This window comes from Protopterus annectens, chromosome 5.part1 (genome assembly GCF_019279795.1).
Source record: "Protopterus annectens isolate FY-2018-M chromosome 5.part1, PAN1.0, whole genome shotgun sequence".
Taxonomy (NCBI): Eukaryota; Metazoa; Chordata; order Ceratodontiformes; family Protopteridae; genus Protopterus; species Protopterus annectens.
Genome location: NC_056736.1, coordinates 69,671,561 through 69,686,851, shown reverse-complemented (window position 1 = coordinate 69,686,851; position 15,291 = coordinate 69,671,561).

Below are 15,291 nucleotides of genomic sequence, written 5' to 3'. Positions count from 1 at the left end.
AATATACAAAGCAGGGCTCCAACTTACACTACTTGATACATACCCTCCATCTGGTATCAGTTCTGAAACTCTTTTTGCTAAGCTACAACTAAACACTTGTAAGTCCATCTACATTTTATGCTCATATCTTACTCCAGGTAATAACATCAACTCCCTTGAAAATATCCTAAGCTGGCTGTCCACTAACTTTCCTCAGGAAACCATTGTGCTAGGCGACTTTAATATCGACTGGAATACCTGCAATTCTGATAACCCTACTAACCACATAAACCTATATGGCTTCTCTCAAACTATCACCTTACCCACTAGAATCCATAAGCCCAACAACAAAGAATCCACCCTAGATTGGATCCTTTACTCAGTCCCCAAACTACATGGCAGGCATCCTCCCTGATGACATTAGTGATCACTCACTGTTTGTGTCTTTTGGCTTTTTCCCGGTTAGGGGTCGCCACAGCGGAACTCCAGTCCACTAATGATTGGCAGTAGAATTTTACATGCTGGCTTGCTGGGCCTAATGCACAACCTTCAACGAAGGAACGCCCGTTCATGCATGTCACCACACAGAAGACGCTCTAGCTGAGAATCAAATGGGCAACGTCTAACTGTGAGGCAACAACGCTACCGCAGCACCACCACTGCAGTCTCTATTTAATTCGACAAAAGACCTACACACCAAGCCCTATAACCTTCAGAACTACTCACTCCAATAAACATTTTAACCCTGAACACTTCCAAAACGAACTGAGGTTTGCAACTGGTCACCCTTAAAACACCTCCAACTAGGGGAAGCAGTGGCATACTTCAATTCTAAGTTCCTTGAAATCCTAGACTACTATGCCCCTTCTTGTACCCTTAGGAATAGCACCAAAACTCACCATGGCTTACAAAGGAAACTAAACAAAAAATTTTGCTAAGAAACAAACTTTGGGCCAAATGGCGCTCTTCCAAAGACCCATCTGAGCACTTAAAATTTCAACAGCTCAGAAACTCTACTAAAACTTCTATACTACTGGAGAAAAAAACTTCTTCTTTCAACTTCAACAAGCCAACCAACAAAATCCTCAGAAATTTTGGTCAGGAATCAATAGACTCCTTCATCCAGGCTGCTCTAAGACACCTACCCCATCCAGAATTACCCAAGACACTCCCAAACATATTGCTGACTCCTTTAATAACTTCTTTACTGAAGCTATCCAGTCACTTGCTAACTCACTACCTCCTGTATCCTCTGCTTCACCCCCATCCTCCTATACCTCTCCACCCACTTTCCAACTCCAACCCATTCCTACATCCCTCATCTGTACCCTCCTTCAGAAACTCAAACCCTCTACCCCTTCAGCTGACCTCTTACCTGCTAAGTATCTTCAAATAGCAGCCAAAGTTATTGCTTATCCTATCTCTATCCTAATAAACAGAAATATTAAAGGTACCATCCCATCTATCTGGAAAGTCTCTCACATTATCCCCCTACATAAGGGTGGCAACTCAACAGAACGTTCCAACTATCTTCCTATTGCCCTACTCTCACCCATAGCTAAAATCATGGAAACATCCACCATCAACTACTAGACCATCTTCTCCTAAATGGCCTATTAGCCAGCTCTCAGCATGGCTTTTGACCCTTCCATAGCACCACTACTGCCCTCCTGTAATTTTTTGACCACATTAACAAAATCCGTAACAACTACACCCTGTCCTCTGCTATCTTTATTGATCTTTCAAAAGCATTCAACATGGTTAACCATCAACTACTCTTAAATCTTCTCAAGCCCCTCTCACTAGATACTCAAGCAGTACTGTGGTTCAAGTCCTACTTAGATAACAGGCAACAAGCAGTGCTTTGGGAAAACACTCTATCTGCCCCTCTTCCTGTCACCCTTGGTGTACCCCAAGGATCTGTTGTAGGCCCTCTTCAATTCTCCATCTTTATAAATGATCTATATATTAGTATCCCTCAAGCTGTAACTATACAATATGCTGATGACTCCACATTAATATCCTCAGCTATAGAGCCTTCTGAACTGCAGTCCCTTACCCAAAATGTCTTTGAGCTTGTAGAAGAATGCTTTTTACAACGCGGTCTCCTCCTCAACCCAAAAAAAAACTAAACTACTAATATTTACTCCTACACAAAAATCTACCCCATTTCACTTCTCTATTAAATGCAAAAATGGCACAGTCATATCTCCTGACACTTCTACCAAACTGTTAGGAGTTACTATTGACCACAGCCTTAAATATGATATTCATATCAACTCCGCAATAAAATCAGTTAACCGTAAACTAGGCTCCCTCTACAAAATTAAACCCTTCCTTACTCCCACTGCCAGAACTACTATTGCCCACACCCACCTTATCTCTACTCTCTTTTATGCCTCTCCTATATACACTAATCTATCTAAAACTAACCTCAACAAGCTTGCAATCTCCTACAATAGTATAGCCAGATTTGCTACCGGCTCCCCCTTTAGAACCCACCACTGCCAAAATCTGAATCAACTGGGTTGGCTTGAACTGCACAATCAGATTTTATTTCAACAACTAATTATTACCCATAAAACCCTTTATTATCCAGGTAAAACACCAATTCTCACAAATCTTATCAGCCCATATAACAATCTTACAAATCTACACTCAGCCAACAAACTACTGGTATCTATACATAAACCCTACAATAAAGCAGGCAATTCCCTCTTCTCTAATGCAGTGGGTAAAAGCTGGAACCTACTTCCTTCTGAACTTACCTCTCTCTCCTCTACTATACTTTTCAAAAAGAACCTTAAATTATACCTTACTAGCCACTGGCTCTGTCCCTGTACTAACCCAGACTACGATTTTCTCATCCTGTTATTATTATCATCTATTTCTTCCTTTGCTATTCCACCTCTACTCAGTTTTCAATTTAAAGTCCACTACCTCTATGTTGGACTTATTCTACCCAAGACAAACATACTGAACTTCTCCCCTGTCACTTTGAGTTACTACCCCTCAACTAATTTTCTCCCAACTCTGTTCTCTTTAAACTAGTCTCTCCTGCTGCTCCTTACTTAAAACTTTGTTCTGGAATATCCCTCAACCTTCTAAATACTTCCTTCCCACAGTGATTGGAAAAAAAATAAATAAATAAAGGGGTGTCTTATTTTGTTCTACTTTCTTATATCACATATGCTTATTTACCTTGTAGCACATGTTTTGTATGACTAGTATCTTTAATTGAAGTTTAATGTCTTGAAACTGAATTTTTAATGTGCTGTTTCTCCCCGGGCCTCTACTGAAAATGGACATATATCCAGTTAGACTAGCCCAGTCAACAAATGTAAAATAAAATAAATAAATAAATAAATATGGTGACAAGTGATACCTTTGTTTACTAAACAGATGAAATAATGAAGGGAATAGTAACTGCACTGCCTATATGATTAAACAGTACATGCCCTCTATTGTAGTTATGATGGACCACAGTACTATAACTATATGGGAATGTGTTCCAGTGGGTGGCTGTAGTGGTGCAGTGGTTAGCATTGTCACCTCACAGCAATTGGCTATCCAGTTTAATTCTCAGCTGGGATGTCTTCTGTGTGGAGTCTGCATGTCCTCCCCGCAGTTGCATGGGTTTTCTCCCGGTGCTTCGGTTTCATCCCACATTCCAAAGACATGCAGTAGGTGGATTGGACACTCTAAATTGGCCATAGGTGTATGTGCAAGTGAGTGGAACAGATGAATTACAGTGAGAGGGCTAGCCACCTGGTGGTATAAACCTTGGCTTGAGATGATTGTCACTTTTGAAGTGACACCCCAACCCCATGTGTGAAATGGGAAAAAGTGGTTGAGGATGGAAGGAGGATGGAATTTGTTCCCAATGGCTTTTACCATGCACCATATAAAATAACTCAAAGCCATAAATACAGATGATGCTACCACACATTACCTGACTACTAAATTGTGGTACACTACCTAAAACCTACGTGAAACTATCAACAAGGATAAAGCGTGCAACATTTCCTGGAGACAACATGTCTGATTTGCAAGTATTGCTATGAGTTTAACACATCTCAAAACTAATGTGGAGGGGATAACTACACAACATACATGATAAGAGAGAGGTATTGTCACCCCTGGGCCTGAAAAAAATGGAAATCATCTGCTAGTATAACATACTATTGTCTGAATTAGCTTCCTGAGATGTGTACACAAAGACAGAAATAATTATGATACAGTCCAAACTGGCAGGAAAGCCAAAGCATGTATAGAAAAAAAAAAGGGGAACATATTTGCAATTAATCTCAGGCACACTCACTCTGACTTCTTCATCCTGTCAGCTAAGGAGATATGGATGGTGCCTCTACATGTCACTATAGTGTTACTTCCAGTGCTCATCAGTGCAAGGAATGCCTGAAGTATTAGTAACTGTCATGATAGTCTGCTTCCACCTGTGATGTGTAAAATGAGCGATTCAGAAACATTCATGAATCAAGTCTAAATCTGTATAATCGTCACACTTAGAAACTGAAATCAGCATGATATGCATGACAGTGGCTACTTAGAGGTCCATCGTTCTATGGAAGAGAAGATACAGCACTGAATGCACACAATCTACACCTTTGTGAAGGTAAATGAGAAACAGAGATGGAGAGTTACTAACTGCTTAAGGTTGTGTAACAGTTTCCTTACAGGTCTTTAGCTGCAATAGTTAATTGAAATATTCCTTGTTGTCAGAGCCATAACTGGCTCATTTGGCACTGATTGCCACTCCTGGGTCTGGCACCCAACATCAAGTTGAAGAGGAAAACACAAAGGTCTCTTCTCTAATCTGGTATTTCTGCCAAAGAGGAACATCGTCAGGTCCTAACACCTTTCCCTCTCATGCTCTCATGCTCTGCATGAGAACAATAAAAAAACAAAAGCCCATTATTGATTCTGGCAATCCTTCATTCTTTGCTAAGGAGGAATGCCAGGTCCTAATGATCTCATGCTCTAAGTAAGAAAGAAAAAAAGAAGGTACATTCTCCAGTCTAGCACTGCCAGTTACTAACACCCCCAACTCTGCTATTTGCACTTATGTTTACATGCTGTAGTGTACCACCCTGCCTGTGTCTCAGTTATGCTAATACGTATTAACATTACATTTAAAAAAATGGTTCTGCCATTCAGGCTCCTGACATCTTGCTCCTAAATTGTTGCATCCTTAGCCCCACTCTAGCTACACGCCTGCTTATACTAACATTGTGGGTAAGAATATTGTCTGTGATTGATATAATTTTTTAACTAGGATAAATTACCCAGGGAAAGAAGGTGGTTTCATATAACTAATGAGCAAGGTAAGGGTAGGAACACTCCACAGGAATACTGTTAGGCAACATTTAAACATATCAAGCCAACATAGCCTGGGATTTGCTTGGAAACACAGAATTGTATGTAGCAACAGTAACTTGCCAATGTATGAGAGGGTGGTATCTGCTGTTGTATTTTGTCTGCTGGACAGCACACAGAGCATTTTTGTGGCAACATGCTAAATATGTCAGCTACACTTACATATAAGTTAACATATATAGCATACCAGGCCAGGTTGCCTTCTGACAGGCAGTTTACTCCTGCATTTTCAAGTGACGTCTATATTGCGCTGGGTAGTTGTGACAACTTAAATGAGGACAACAGCAAGTAAATAACCAGTAAACTGAATGAGAGGTTTAATGTTGGTTGGACTAGGTGGACTTGAGGCAGGTGGTTAGTGTTTGTCCTGTGTCTGTGCTGTATGGAGTGTGAAGGTATAGCAAATTTTTATGTGTACATATTAGCATGATGGAGACACAGGCTGGGTGGTACACTAAAGAAAGTCTCTTTTGAGAAGCACTTCTTCGTGGCATATTTTCTTAGTGGCGTATTCAAACAGTATATTCCTTCTCCACCCAGCATCATGCCTGGCAAAGGTAAAAAATAAAAGAGCAAGTTCTCCCAGTTGCTGCAGGACCACTGTCTCCATGACTGATGGCTAATTGGCCAGGAGAATGGAAACTGGCCCTATCATGACAGAGGTTGGCAGGATGTTATATTAGATGTTAATAGGTTCATAGGTTGGTACTAGGCTATCGGCCCTAGGGCCTATACAAGCCTAGCCATAACAATTCCCTGGCTATTTCTTCCCACACTATTTACTTCCCTGGACCCCTGTCTAGCAGGGTGACTGCCGTGATCCCCGGGGTGAATTTCCTTTCTCCCATCCAATCATCAAGGTTCCTTTTGAAGAGGGCCAAAGAGGTGCGATGCTTGACATGTATGGGCAGTCTATTCCAGAGTCTGGGGAGTCTCTGGGTCAGGAACCTATCCCTCCAGCATGTTTTGTTCATTGTAATGACAAGGTTTAGATCCCTGGAGCGTGGGGCTATGAGGGATTGGGATTTCTTTAAGTGTAGCATGTCCAACAGCTCTGGGTTTGACATGGCCGTGCATGTTAAGCAGAGATCGTCTCTGAGTAGATGATATGCGACAGAGTATAGCTGGAGTTTTTTAAGGCGGTCAGCATAGGGCATCTGCTTTAGGCCTGTGATTCTTTTAGTGAGGTGTTTCTGCGGCCTTTCCAGTTGTTGCAGATGTCTTGAAAGGTACATACCAAACAGTTCATTGTATTCTATAATGAGTCTAATAAGGGATGAGTACAGTGGAACAATGACCTCCTTTTTTCTGGATGAAAAGCCCTTAGTGATCAGGTGTGCCACATAGAAGGATTTCCTGACTGTTGTGGCGATGTGGTTATTGGAGGTGAGACCACTGTCCACCTGTGTCCTTAAGTCTCTTATCTCACTTTTGGTGTTTAGTGTACTGCCATCTATGTGGTAATTCACACGTACATGTTTTTTCCCAAAGGGGATAACTATACATTTTATGGCATTAAGCTTGAGCCCATGGCTCTGGCACCAAGCATCTGTTTCTGTAAGGCCCTTTTGTAGAGTATCCACATTGTTTGGGGATTCAATAATGCCTCCTAGTTTGCAGTCATCTGCAAACTTTGTTAGCCAGAGTCCCTTAGTGTTGGCCTGTACTTCAGAGAAGTAGATACCAAACAAGAGCGGTTCCAGGACTGAACCCTGAGGTACTCCACTTCTCACTTGTCTGGAGCTGGATTTAGAGTCAGCTACTTTTACAGTGTGGGTTCTGTCAGTAAGCCAGTTGGCAACCCATCGAGTGACATAGGGATTAATGTCCAGCTTAGTAAGTCTATCTATGATTCCAGAGTGGGGGATGGTGTCAAAGGCCTTGGCGAGGTCCAGATAGGCTGTGTGGACCGCCTTACCCTCATCCATGGCTCTGGAGCCTGATTCGAAGAAGTCAATCAGGTTCAGGAAGCAAGATCGGCCCTTCATGAACCCAAACTGGGTGGGGTTCAGTGTTTGAAGGTTGCCAATGTCTTTGTTTATAAGTTCCATGATAATTCCTTCCATGGCCTTGCAGATCAGGCTTGTCAGATGGATGGGGCAGTAGTTCCCGGGATCCAGGTTGGATCCCCCTTGTGGAGTGGGATAACTGTAGCTGTGCACCACTCAGTGGACATGAAGCCTCAGGTGCGGTTATGATTAAACATGACACTTAGGTGAGGTGCCAGTTCATTTTGTAGTTCATGTAATACACAGCCCGGGATGTCATCTGGTCCCATGGATGCTGTATTGTTGGCTTTGGAGAGTGTGTTTTTTACTTGTGTGGCCGTTATTACTGGAATTAGGCATTGTATTGAGATGGGCCATTTAGGGGGTGAGAGGGGGGTGAAGTTGGCACTGAATTGGTCTGCCAGGATATTGGCAATATCCTTGGGATCAGTTTATTTAATGCCATTCTGTTATAGCTCAGAGCAAATCTGAGCATTGCCACTTAGATTCTTGACATAGTTGTAGAATGCCTTGTGGTTGTCTTTAGGATCTTTGGCAATTTTATTTTCATAACTAACTTTGCAGGATTTTATGAGGGATCTCAGCTTCTTACTGAGGCTGGTAAGGGAATTTTTTGCATCCTGGGGATTTTTCTCTTTTCTGCAACAGTTTCTTCCTTTTGTTGCAAAGTTTGTTTATGGCAGGGGACCGCCAGATTGGCTTCCTTTTTTTGGAGGAGAGCATCTTGGCTCTATTTGGGATGGTACGATTCATGCATGAGTGGATGTGCTCGTACAGTGCCTTAGTGTAGGATTCAGCAGTCGAACTTTCAGTTCCTATCCGCATGGGTGTCATGACGTTTGTCACTTCTGACTTGAGTAGCATGAAATTGGCTTTGGAGAAGTTTTTTATAGAGGTTCCCTTACTGGGGTGGGGGGGTGGGATGTGGATGTTAAGGGTGATTAGCTTATGGTCAAACCTGACCAACGAGGGGGTGACCATAGATGTGGAGCATCGATTTCCCATGTTGGTAATGACCAGATCTAGGATATTGGAGCCCCTGGTGGGACTATGGATTAGTTGATCCAGGGCATTGGAATTTATGAATTCCAAGAACAGTTGGGCAAAGGTGTTGGTACATGAGTAGTTTTCCCAGTTAATGGCAGGGTAGTTGAAATCACCCAGTATTAGGGTGTTTGGCTGTATTTTAATATTTTCCAATATGTTTAGAAAGATGTAGTGAGAATATTGGGACATGGTGGGGGATCTGTAGAAAGCTACAATTTGGATTGCAGTCTTACCTAGTGTTAGTTGCACCTGGAGAATTTCAGATGCATTGTGTTGGCAACTAGTCTGATGGTGTGAATATCCTTGGTGAATATGGACACTCCTCCACCTTTAGTGTTTTGGTCCTGGTTTGGTGGCCAAAATGTGTGGTAAGAGTTGTAGTCTGGTATTGCAGGGGTGCTCTCTGGAGCCTTGAACCAGGTCTCAGTTACTGCACAGATATCGATGTTCTCCATTTTTAGGAGTGCCTCGAGAGAGTGTATTTTGAGGTTTAGACTTCCAGCATTGAGTAGCATTACCTTCAGAATTTGCATGTTTGTACCTGTTATGATGGTGGTTTTGTCCTTTGAAATTTGCCTAAAAAAGGCACTGTAGGGGTGGCAAGAGCCTTAGCCAGTAACATAAATGCCAGGGGTGACAGGTGCAGACCATCTCTGTCAAAGCATTGTGGTCTGTTGATCATGTCATCCCAGGCAGACAGATACTGGATCCCCTTTGAATGACACCAAAAGCTTAGCCAATTGTTGAAGTCAGTCATTTTGTCCTTATATTGTGGTATCATTCTGGGTGAAGGCAGGATGCTACTCAGGGCAAGGGTCATACCTGCCTGGGCCACATGATCCAAGAGGTCTTTCATGTCTCTTTTCATGTAGTCCAGGGAGGTACGTCTCAAGTCATTCACTCCAACATGGACAATGACGTGGTCATATTTGTACTTGTTGTGGAGTGACTTGAGTGCATGCGTTATGTGGCGGATCCTGGCACCTGACAGGCAGCTGACTGTAATTTTCTCCTTGTTCAGCCTGGTGAGTGGGACATTAGCATGCCTGACTATAGAGTCACCTATGACTAAAGTGTTAGGTACATTGTCTTGCCTTAGGGGCTGTTGCTGGGTGGCACACTGGTGTTATGAGCTATGTGACACTTTGGTTGTGATTGGTGTTTGTCTGCATTTCAGTTTCGGAGGTCCTTGTTGCTTGGGCAGGTTACAGTTAAGGGCCTCCGCATATGTGGATTTAATGTTGCTATGTGTGGGTTTTGGTGTTGTGGGTTTAGAAGGGCTATGTGTTGCTTGAGGTGCAGTGCAGGTGGTAACCTTCTCCTCTTGACTGTCTAGCACAGTCTTGGGTGGAGAGAGTTTTGCTTTCAGTTTGGCTATGTGAGAGCATCTCTCACAGGTTGTAGTGTTGGGTGGTAGAAGGAGAGGGTTGTCTGTGTACATGAGGCAATTGCTGCATTGCCCCAGTATGCCCAGATTCACCAGGTGGACAGGAGAAATCACCGGAACTGACTTGGACATGCCTGGTTTGGTGCTTTTTTGTAAAGTACAGGAGCTGTTTTCCCTTGTCGTAGCAAGGTACTTTGCAATTATAGGCTGTTTAGTGCCTATGATTAATTTCTCTTTATTGACAATGAGAGTTGAGTTGAATGTTGTAGATAGTTAGAACTGCACATAAGAGCAGAGCAGTCAAAGAGCCACAACATACTTTCAGATACAGAAAATTATGCTGTCAGACTTGCACAGGAAGGTAGGGCAAAAGGAGTTGGGCTTTGGTTGAACCACCGCTGGTGTAGCTGGAGGGATTTCTGACTACTGTGTGTGTGGAGAGTGGAACTCATCAAGTTCCATTGATGGTATTTTAGACCTAGGATTACAGCTGCAGAGTTCCTATAAGTTATCCATTGGTGATATTTCTGATGTATTTTGCTATTGTTACTGTCAGACTCTAATCATTTAGTCTGATCTCTTTATAGTAAATCATGACACTGAACCTGTCTGCTTTCTGTAATGTAGGTACATCAGACCTACAAGTTACAGTGGCTCCTGCACAAGGTAAGCTTATCTTTCCACCAATGTTGTTATTCACCATGCATTTTAACTCTTCCCTGGGAATAAAGCAAAAGTGATGGATTGTACTAAAAATGGGCATTGTGCTTTGCTGTCTTCACTCACATACACACACACACACACACACACACACACACACACACACACACACACACACACACACACACACACACACACACACACACACACACATACACACACACATACACACACACACACACACACACACACACTAGATGTTTACACTTACTATACATAATATACTTTATTATCATATTTTTAAGGCAAGAGGTAATGAGAATGTCCAACAAAAACCATGGATGGATTGTGTGAGAAGACTTGTGACATTCAAGCTTGACAGTCGAAGAAGGTAGGAGACTGGCACTGAATTAATTTGATAAGGCACCCCGACCCCATGCTGAAAATGGAAAAAGTGAGTTGATAATGATTATGATGATGAAAAAAATCTTGGGCAGTATGTATTATTGTAGAACAGTATTTCACAGATCAACTCAGTACACATGACAGAAATGGCTCCTGACCCAGTTTGGATTGTCAGTGAGATACTGTGATTCAATTTCTTTCAAAATTATGAATATACACTATATTAATATTTCCATTAATTTGAAGCAGGAGATTAAATGCTACTCTGATGCCAACAAAGAATGCAACTATACACAAATATGACATTTATGATAATATCTCAGGCAGTAACCAATTAAAATCATTGTGGAGCAGCATTTCTTACATCTATTTAGCACAAAACTTCAGGGACACCGTGAAACAAAAATTATGTGGTCAGTCAATGAGATATACCCAGGAATTCATTAAAGTGCCTGCAGCTCATGCTAAAAAGGTCCTTCATCCATGATGTGTCTTTTTGTGATTCAGAAATCATACATAACTTGCTAATTTTGTATGTCTCTTGAATCACATTTGTTATCATGATCTGTATGGTGTTAACTTACTGCTCGTGTTGGCAGTGCCACCCCCATCACTCTGTCACACAAACAAGTGCACACACATACACATACAAACAACACACACACACACACACACACACACACACACACACACACACACACACACACGGAAACACTCATCATAGTCCATGTACCTGTCCCTACCCAATTTGCTTTTCCATCTTTCCCCCCATTTAAGTGCAATTTCAGCACTTATACATTAGGTCCTGGTGGTCTAGTGTATCCTCTCACCCTCAAATCCCCATACTGCCATTGGTGCAGGTACAGCATTTTATTGCAACACCCTGGTGTCTGGTCATCCCCCCGACCCCTATTATGATGTTAACGTCACTGCAACGCTTTAAAGAGTTATCCCTGGTGTCTAGTGCACCCCCCCCATTCCCTGTCTCCATAACACTACTAGTGGCATTATGGTACTTTAAGAGTAATTCTCCCCACCACATTCATGTTCGTTAGGTGAAAGCTGTCCTGTAGTTGTCATAATGTGTGAAATTCCACTGATGCTAGGTATCGCCAAATTATTTGAACCAGCATATTTTTTGGAAGAAGAAGAAAACTGAAATGCCCAAAAGCAACCCATGTGGACTACATACAAGCACTATAAAGACTGTAACCGTTTTCTCTCTCTCTGTCTTTGTGTGTGCGTGTGTGTGTGTGTGTGTGTGTGTGTGTGTGTGTGTGTGTGTGTGTGTGCATGTATGTATGTATTTTTATTTTATTTATTTTATTTTACATTTGCTGACCGGGATAGTCCGACTGGATACATGCCCATTTTCAGCGGAGGTCTGGGGAGAAAAGCTGCAAGGGTAAGCAGATACAACATTACATAATACCAGCATTACATATTACAAACAGACTATTTACAGAGATTACATAAGTAAGCAAGTTAAACAAGTTCCACAGGTTAGAGTTAATCATGAGCGTAAGTCAGGATTAAATTAAATTACACAGTAAGATGGTTAACAGATTTTTACGCATTCTAGAGAGAGTTAGCAAGACTTGATACAGTGACATAGCCAGTTAAGTGACAAATGTTGTTTGAGTCTAGTTTTAAATTGACCTAAGGTGGAAAGTAAGGTAATAGCAGCTGGAAGAAAGTTCCAGGATCTACTTACAGAGTTTGCAAAGAGAGAGTCACCGGCTGTGTTATTAATTTTGCTAGTCTGAATTAGTAGTTTGTTAGAGGATTGAAGCAGTCTAGGATTGTTATAGGGGGTGATAATATTTTTAAGTGCAGGAATATTGTCCGGATTATAGAGGATTTTATACGCCATAATCAGTTGGTTATACTGGATTAGGCTGGGTAGTTCAAGCCACCCAAGCTGGTTTAGATTGATGCAATGATGTGTCCTAAATGGCAGCCCAGTGGCAAACCTGGCAATGTGGTTGTAGCAAGTTGAGAGTTTGTTAAGGACACTCTTGTTTAAATTCTAGAGTAGAGGGGATGCATACAAAAGGATTGAAAGAAGGTGAGAGCAAGCTATGTCAATTTTAGCTGGAGGGGTTAGGAAGGCTTTTATTCTGTAAAGTGACCCTAGATTTTTATTGATGGTTTTGATAGTTTGGTTAACATGTAGGTCTAATTTTAGATTATTATCTATGATGACACCTAATAGTTTTGTAGAGGGGTCAGGGGAGATTATTGTGCCATCATTTGAATTTATGGTAAAGGTGAAAGCGGTAGACCTACGTGTTGGTGAAAATAATAGCATTTTAGTTTTTTTGGGATTTAGGAGCAGACAACGTTCAGAAAGCCAGTTTTCTATTGTATTAAAAGTGGTCTGAGTAGCTGACCATAACTCTACTGGAGATGTGGCCGAGCAAATCAGAGTAGAGTCATCAGCATATTGGATACAGCTGACTTTTGGGATGACAGTATAAAGGTCTTTAATGAAGATGGAGAACAGCAAGGGCCCTAGTATAGAGCCTTGTGGTACTCCAAGGGTGTTACGTAGAAGGTTAGAGAGTTTGTTCTGCCAGAGGACAGCCTGCTTTCGACCATTCAGGTAGGAGTGAAACCACTGAAGGGCTCTAGTATCTAGACAGAATGTTTGCAGGGTGTGGATTAAAAGTTGGTGATCAACCATATCGAATGCCTTGGAAAGATCCAAGAAGAGGGCTGAGGATATAGAATTATTGTTGGATTATGGTTTATGGTGTTGGTAAAGGCTAGGAGGGCTGAAGTAGTGCTGTGATGAGGATGAAAGCCATGCTGAGTGTCTGCTATAAGGTGATTCTGGATTAGGTGGTGCATGAGTTGTTTATGAATACATTTTTCCATAATCTTTGCAAGTGGAGAGAGTATAGCTATTGGCCTATAATTGGAGAATTCAGTAGAGCTGCCTCCTTTGTGAAGTGGGATTACACAGGGTAATTTCCAGATGGTGGGAATTTTAGCTTCTACTATGGTTCAATTGATTAGTATTGAGACGGGGTAAGCAATAGCATCAGCTGATTTTTGTAGGTACTTGGCAGGGATCTGCAGAAAGTTTAGTGGGTTTTAATTTTTTGATCAAGGTACGGATAAGTGAAGTGGCGACTGGTTGGAAGCTGAATGCGAGTAGGTTTCTAGGGGTGCTACTTTCAGGACCAGGGGAGCTAGGAGGTAGTTGGCTAGCTAGGGCTTGAATTGTCTCAGTAAAGAATCCATTAAAACTGTCAGAAACATTTTCAGGGGTTTTATCAATAGTAGCAGCAGGGATTGGGGTTGAAGTTTGTCCAGGATGTAGTAGATTATTTAAATCTGCCCAAAACTTCTGAGGGTTATTTTGATTTACTGTCTGTAAATTACAGTAGTATTGTTTTTTGTCTTGTAAAATGGATTTTTTAGTTTCGTTCCTGGATTGCCTGTATTTAATGTGATCTTGGGGGTCTTTAGAAGAACGCCATAAAGCCCTTGCTTTGTTTCTAAGGGTAATTTTGAATTTAGACTCTAGAAAGCCATGGCGCAGTTTTTGCGTTTGTTCTCTTTGAACGAACAGGTGCATGCAAATCAAGGATCTCAAGGAATTTGTTGTTAAAGTATGCTACTGCTTCCTCTAAGGGGAGGTGTTTTAGAATAGACCAATTACATGAGTTTAGTTCTTGTTGGAATTTGGCAGGGTCAAAGTTTATATTGTTTCTAACCTTTCTGAGTAAGGGTTGTTGGGAATTAATGGCTTTGTGCTTAATTACATATGTGAGAAGGTGATCGCTTAGGCCATCAGGGAGGGTACCAGAGGTGTACAGTTGGGGGTGACTATTTATGAGTACCCAGTCAAGTATGCTTTCTTTTTGGTTGGGTTTACCTACCCTGCTAGGGGTGGATATGATTTGTGTAAATGCATGCAGGTTAATATGGGTGGTTGGGGATTCTGAGGAACAGGTGCCCCAGTCTATGTTAAAGTCTCCAAGTAGTAGGGTTTCTTGGGGGTAGTGACATGATAGCCAGTGCAGGATATCTTCAAGTGTAGATATATTGTTACCTGGGAGGTATGTACATACAGATGATATTAATGCATTTATTTTTATTAAGTTGCAAATTGGTGGCAAGAATCTCCGAGTTATTAATCTGAGGTGGTTGTATTACATCTATGGTGACATTCAACTCAGATTTATAGAGTATAGCTACCCCACCTCCCCTTCCTCGAAGCATGATCCAGCCTGTGTATGTTGTACCCAGGCGGTAACACTTCATTGTCTGTAGTGTTAGGTTTTAACCAGGTTTCAGCTAAACAGAAAATCTCAGGGGAGTGGACATCCAGAAGTGCATGCAATTCATGTACCTTGTTATTAATGCTTCTAATATTGATATGACAGGCGAGTGAGTTAG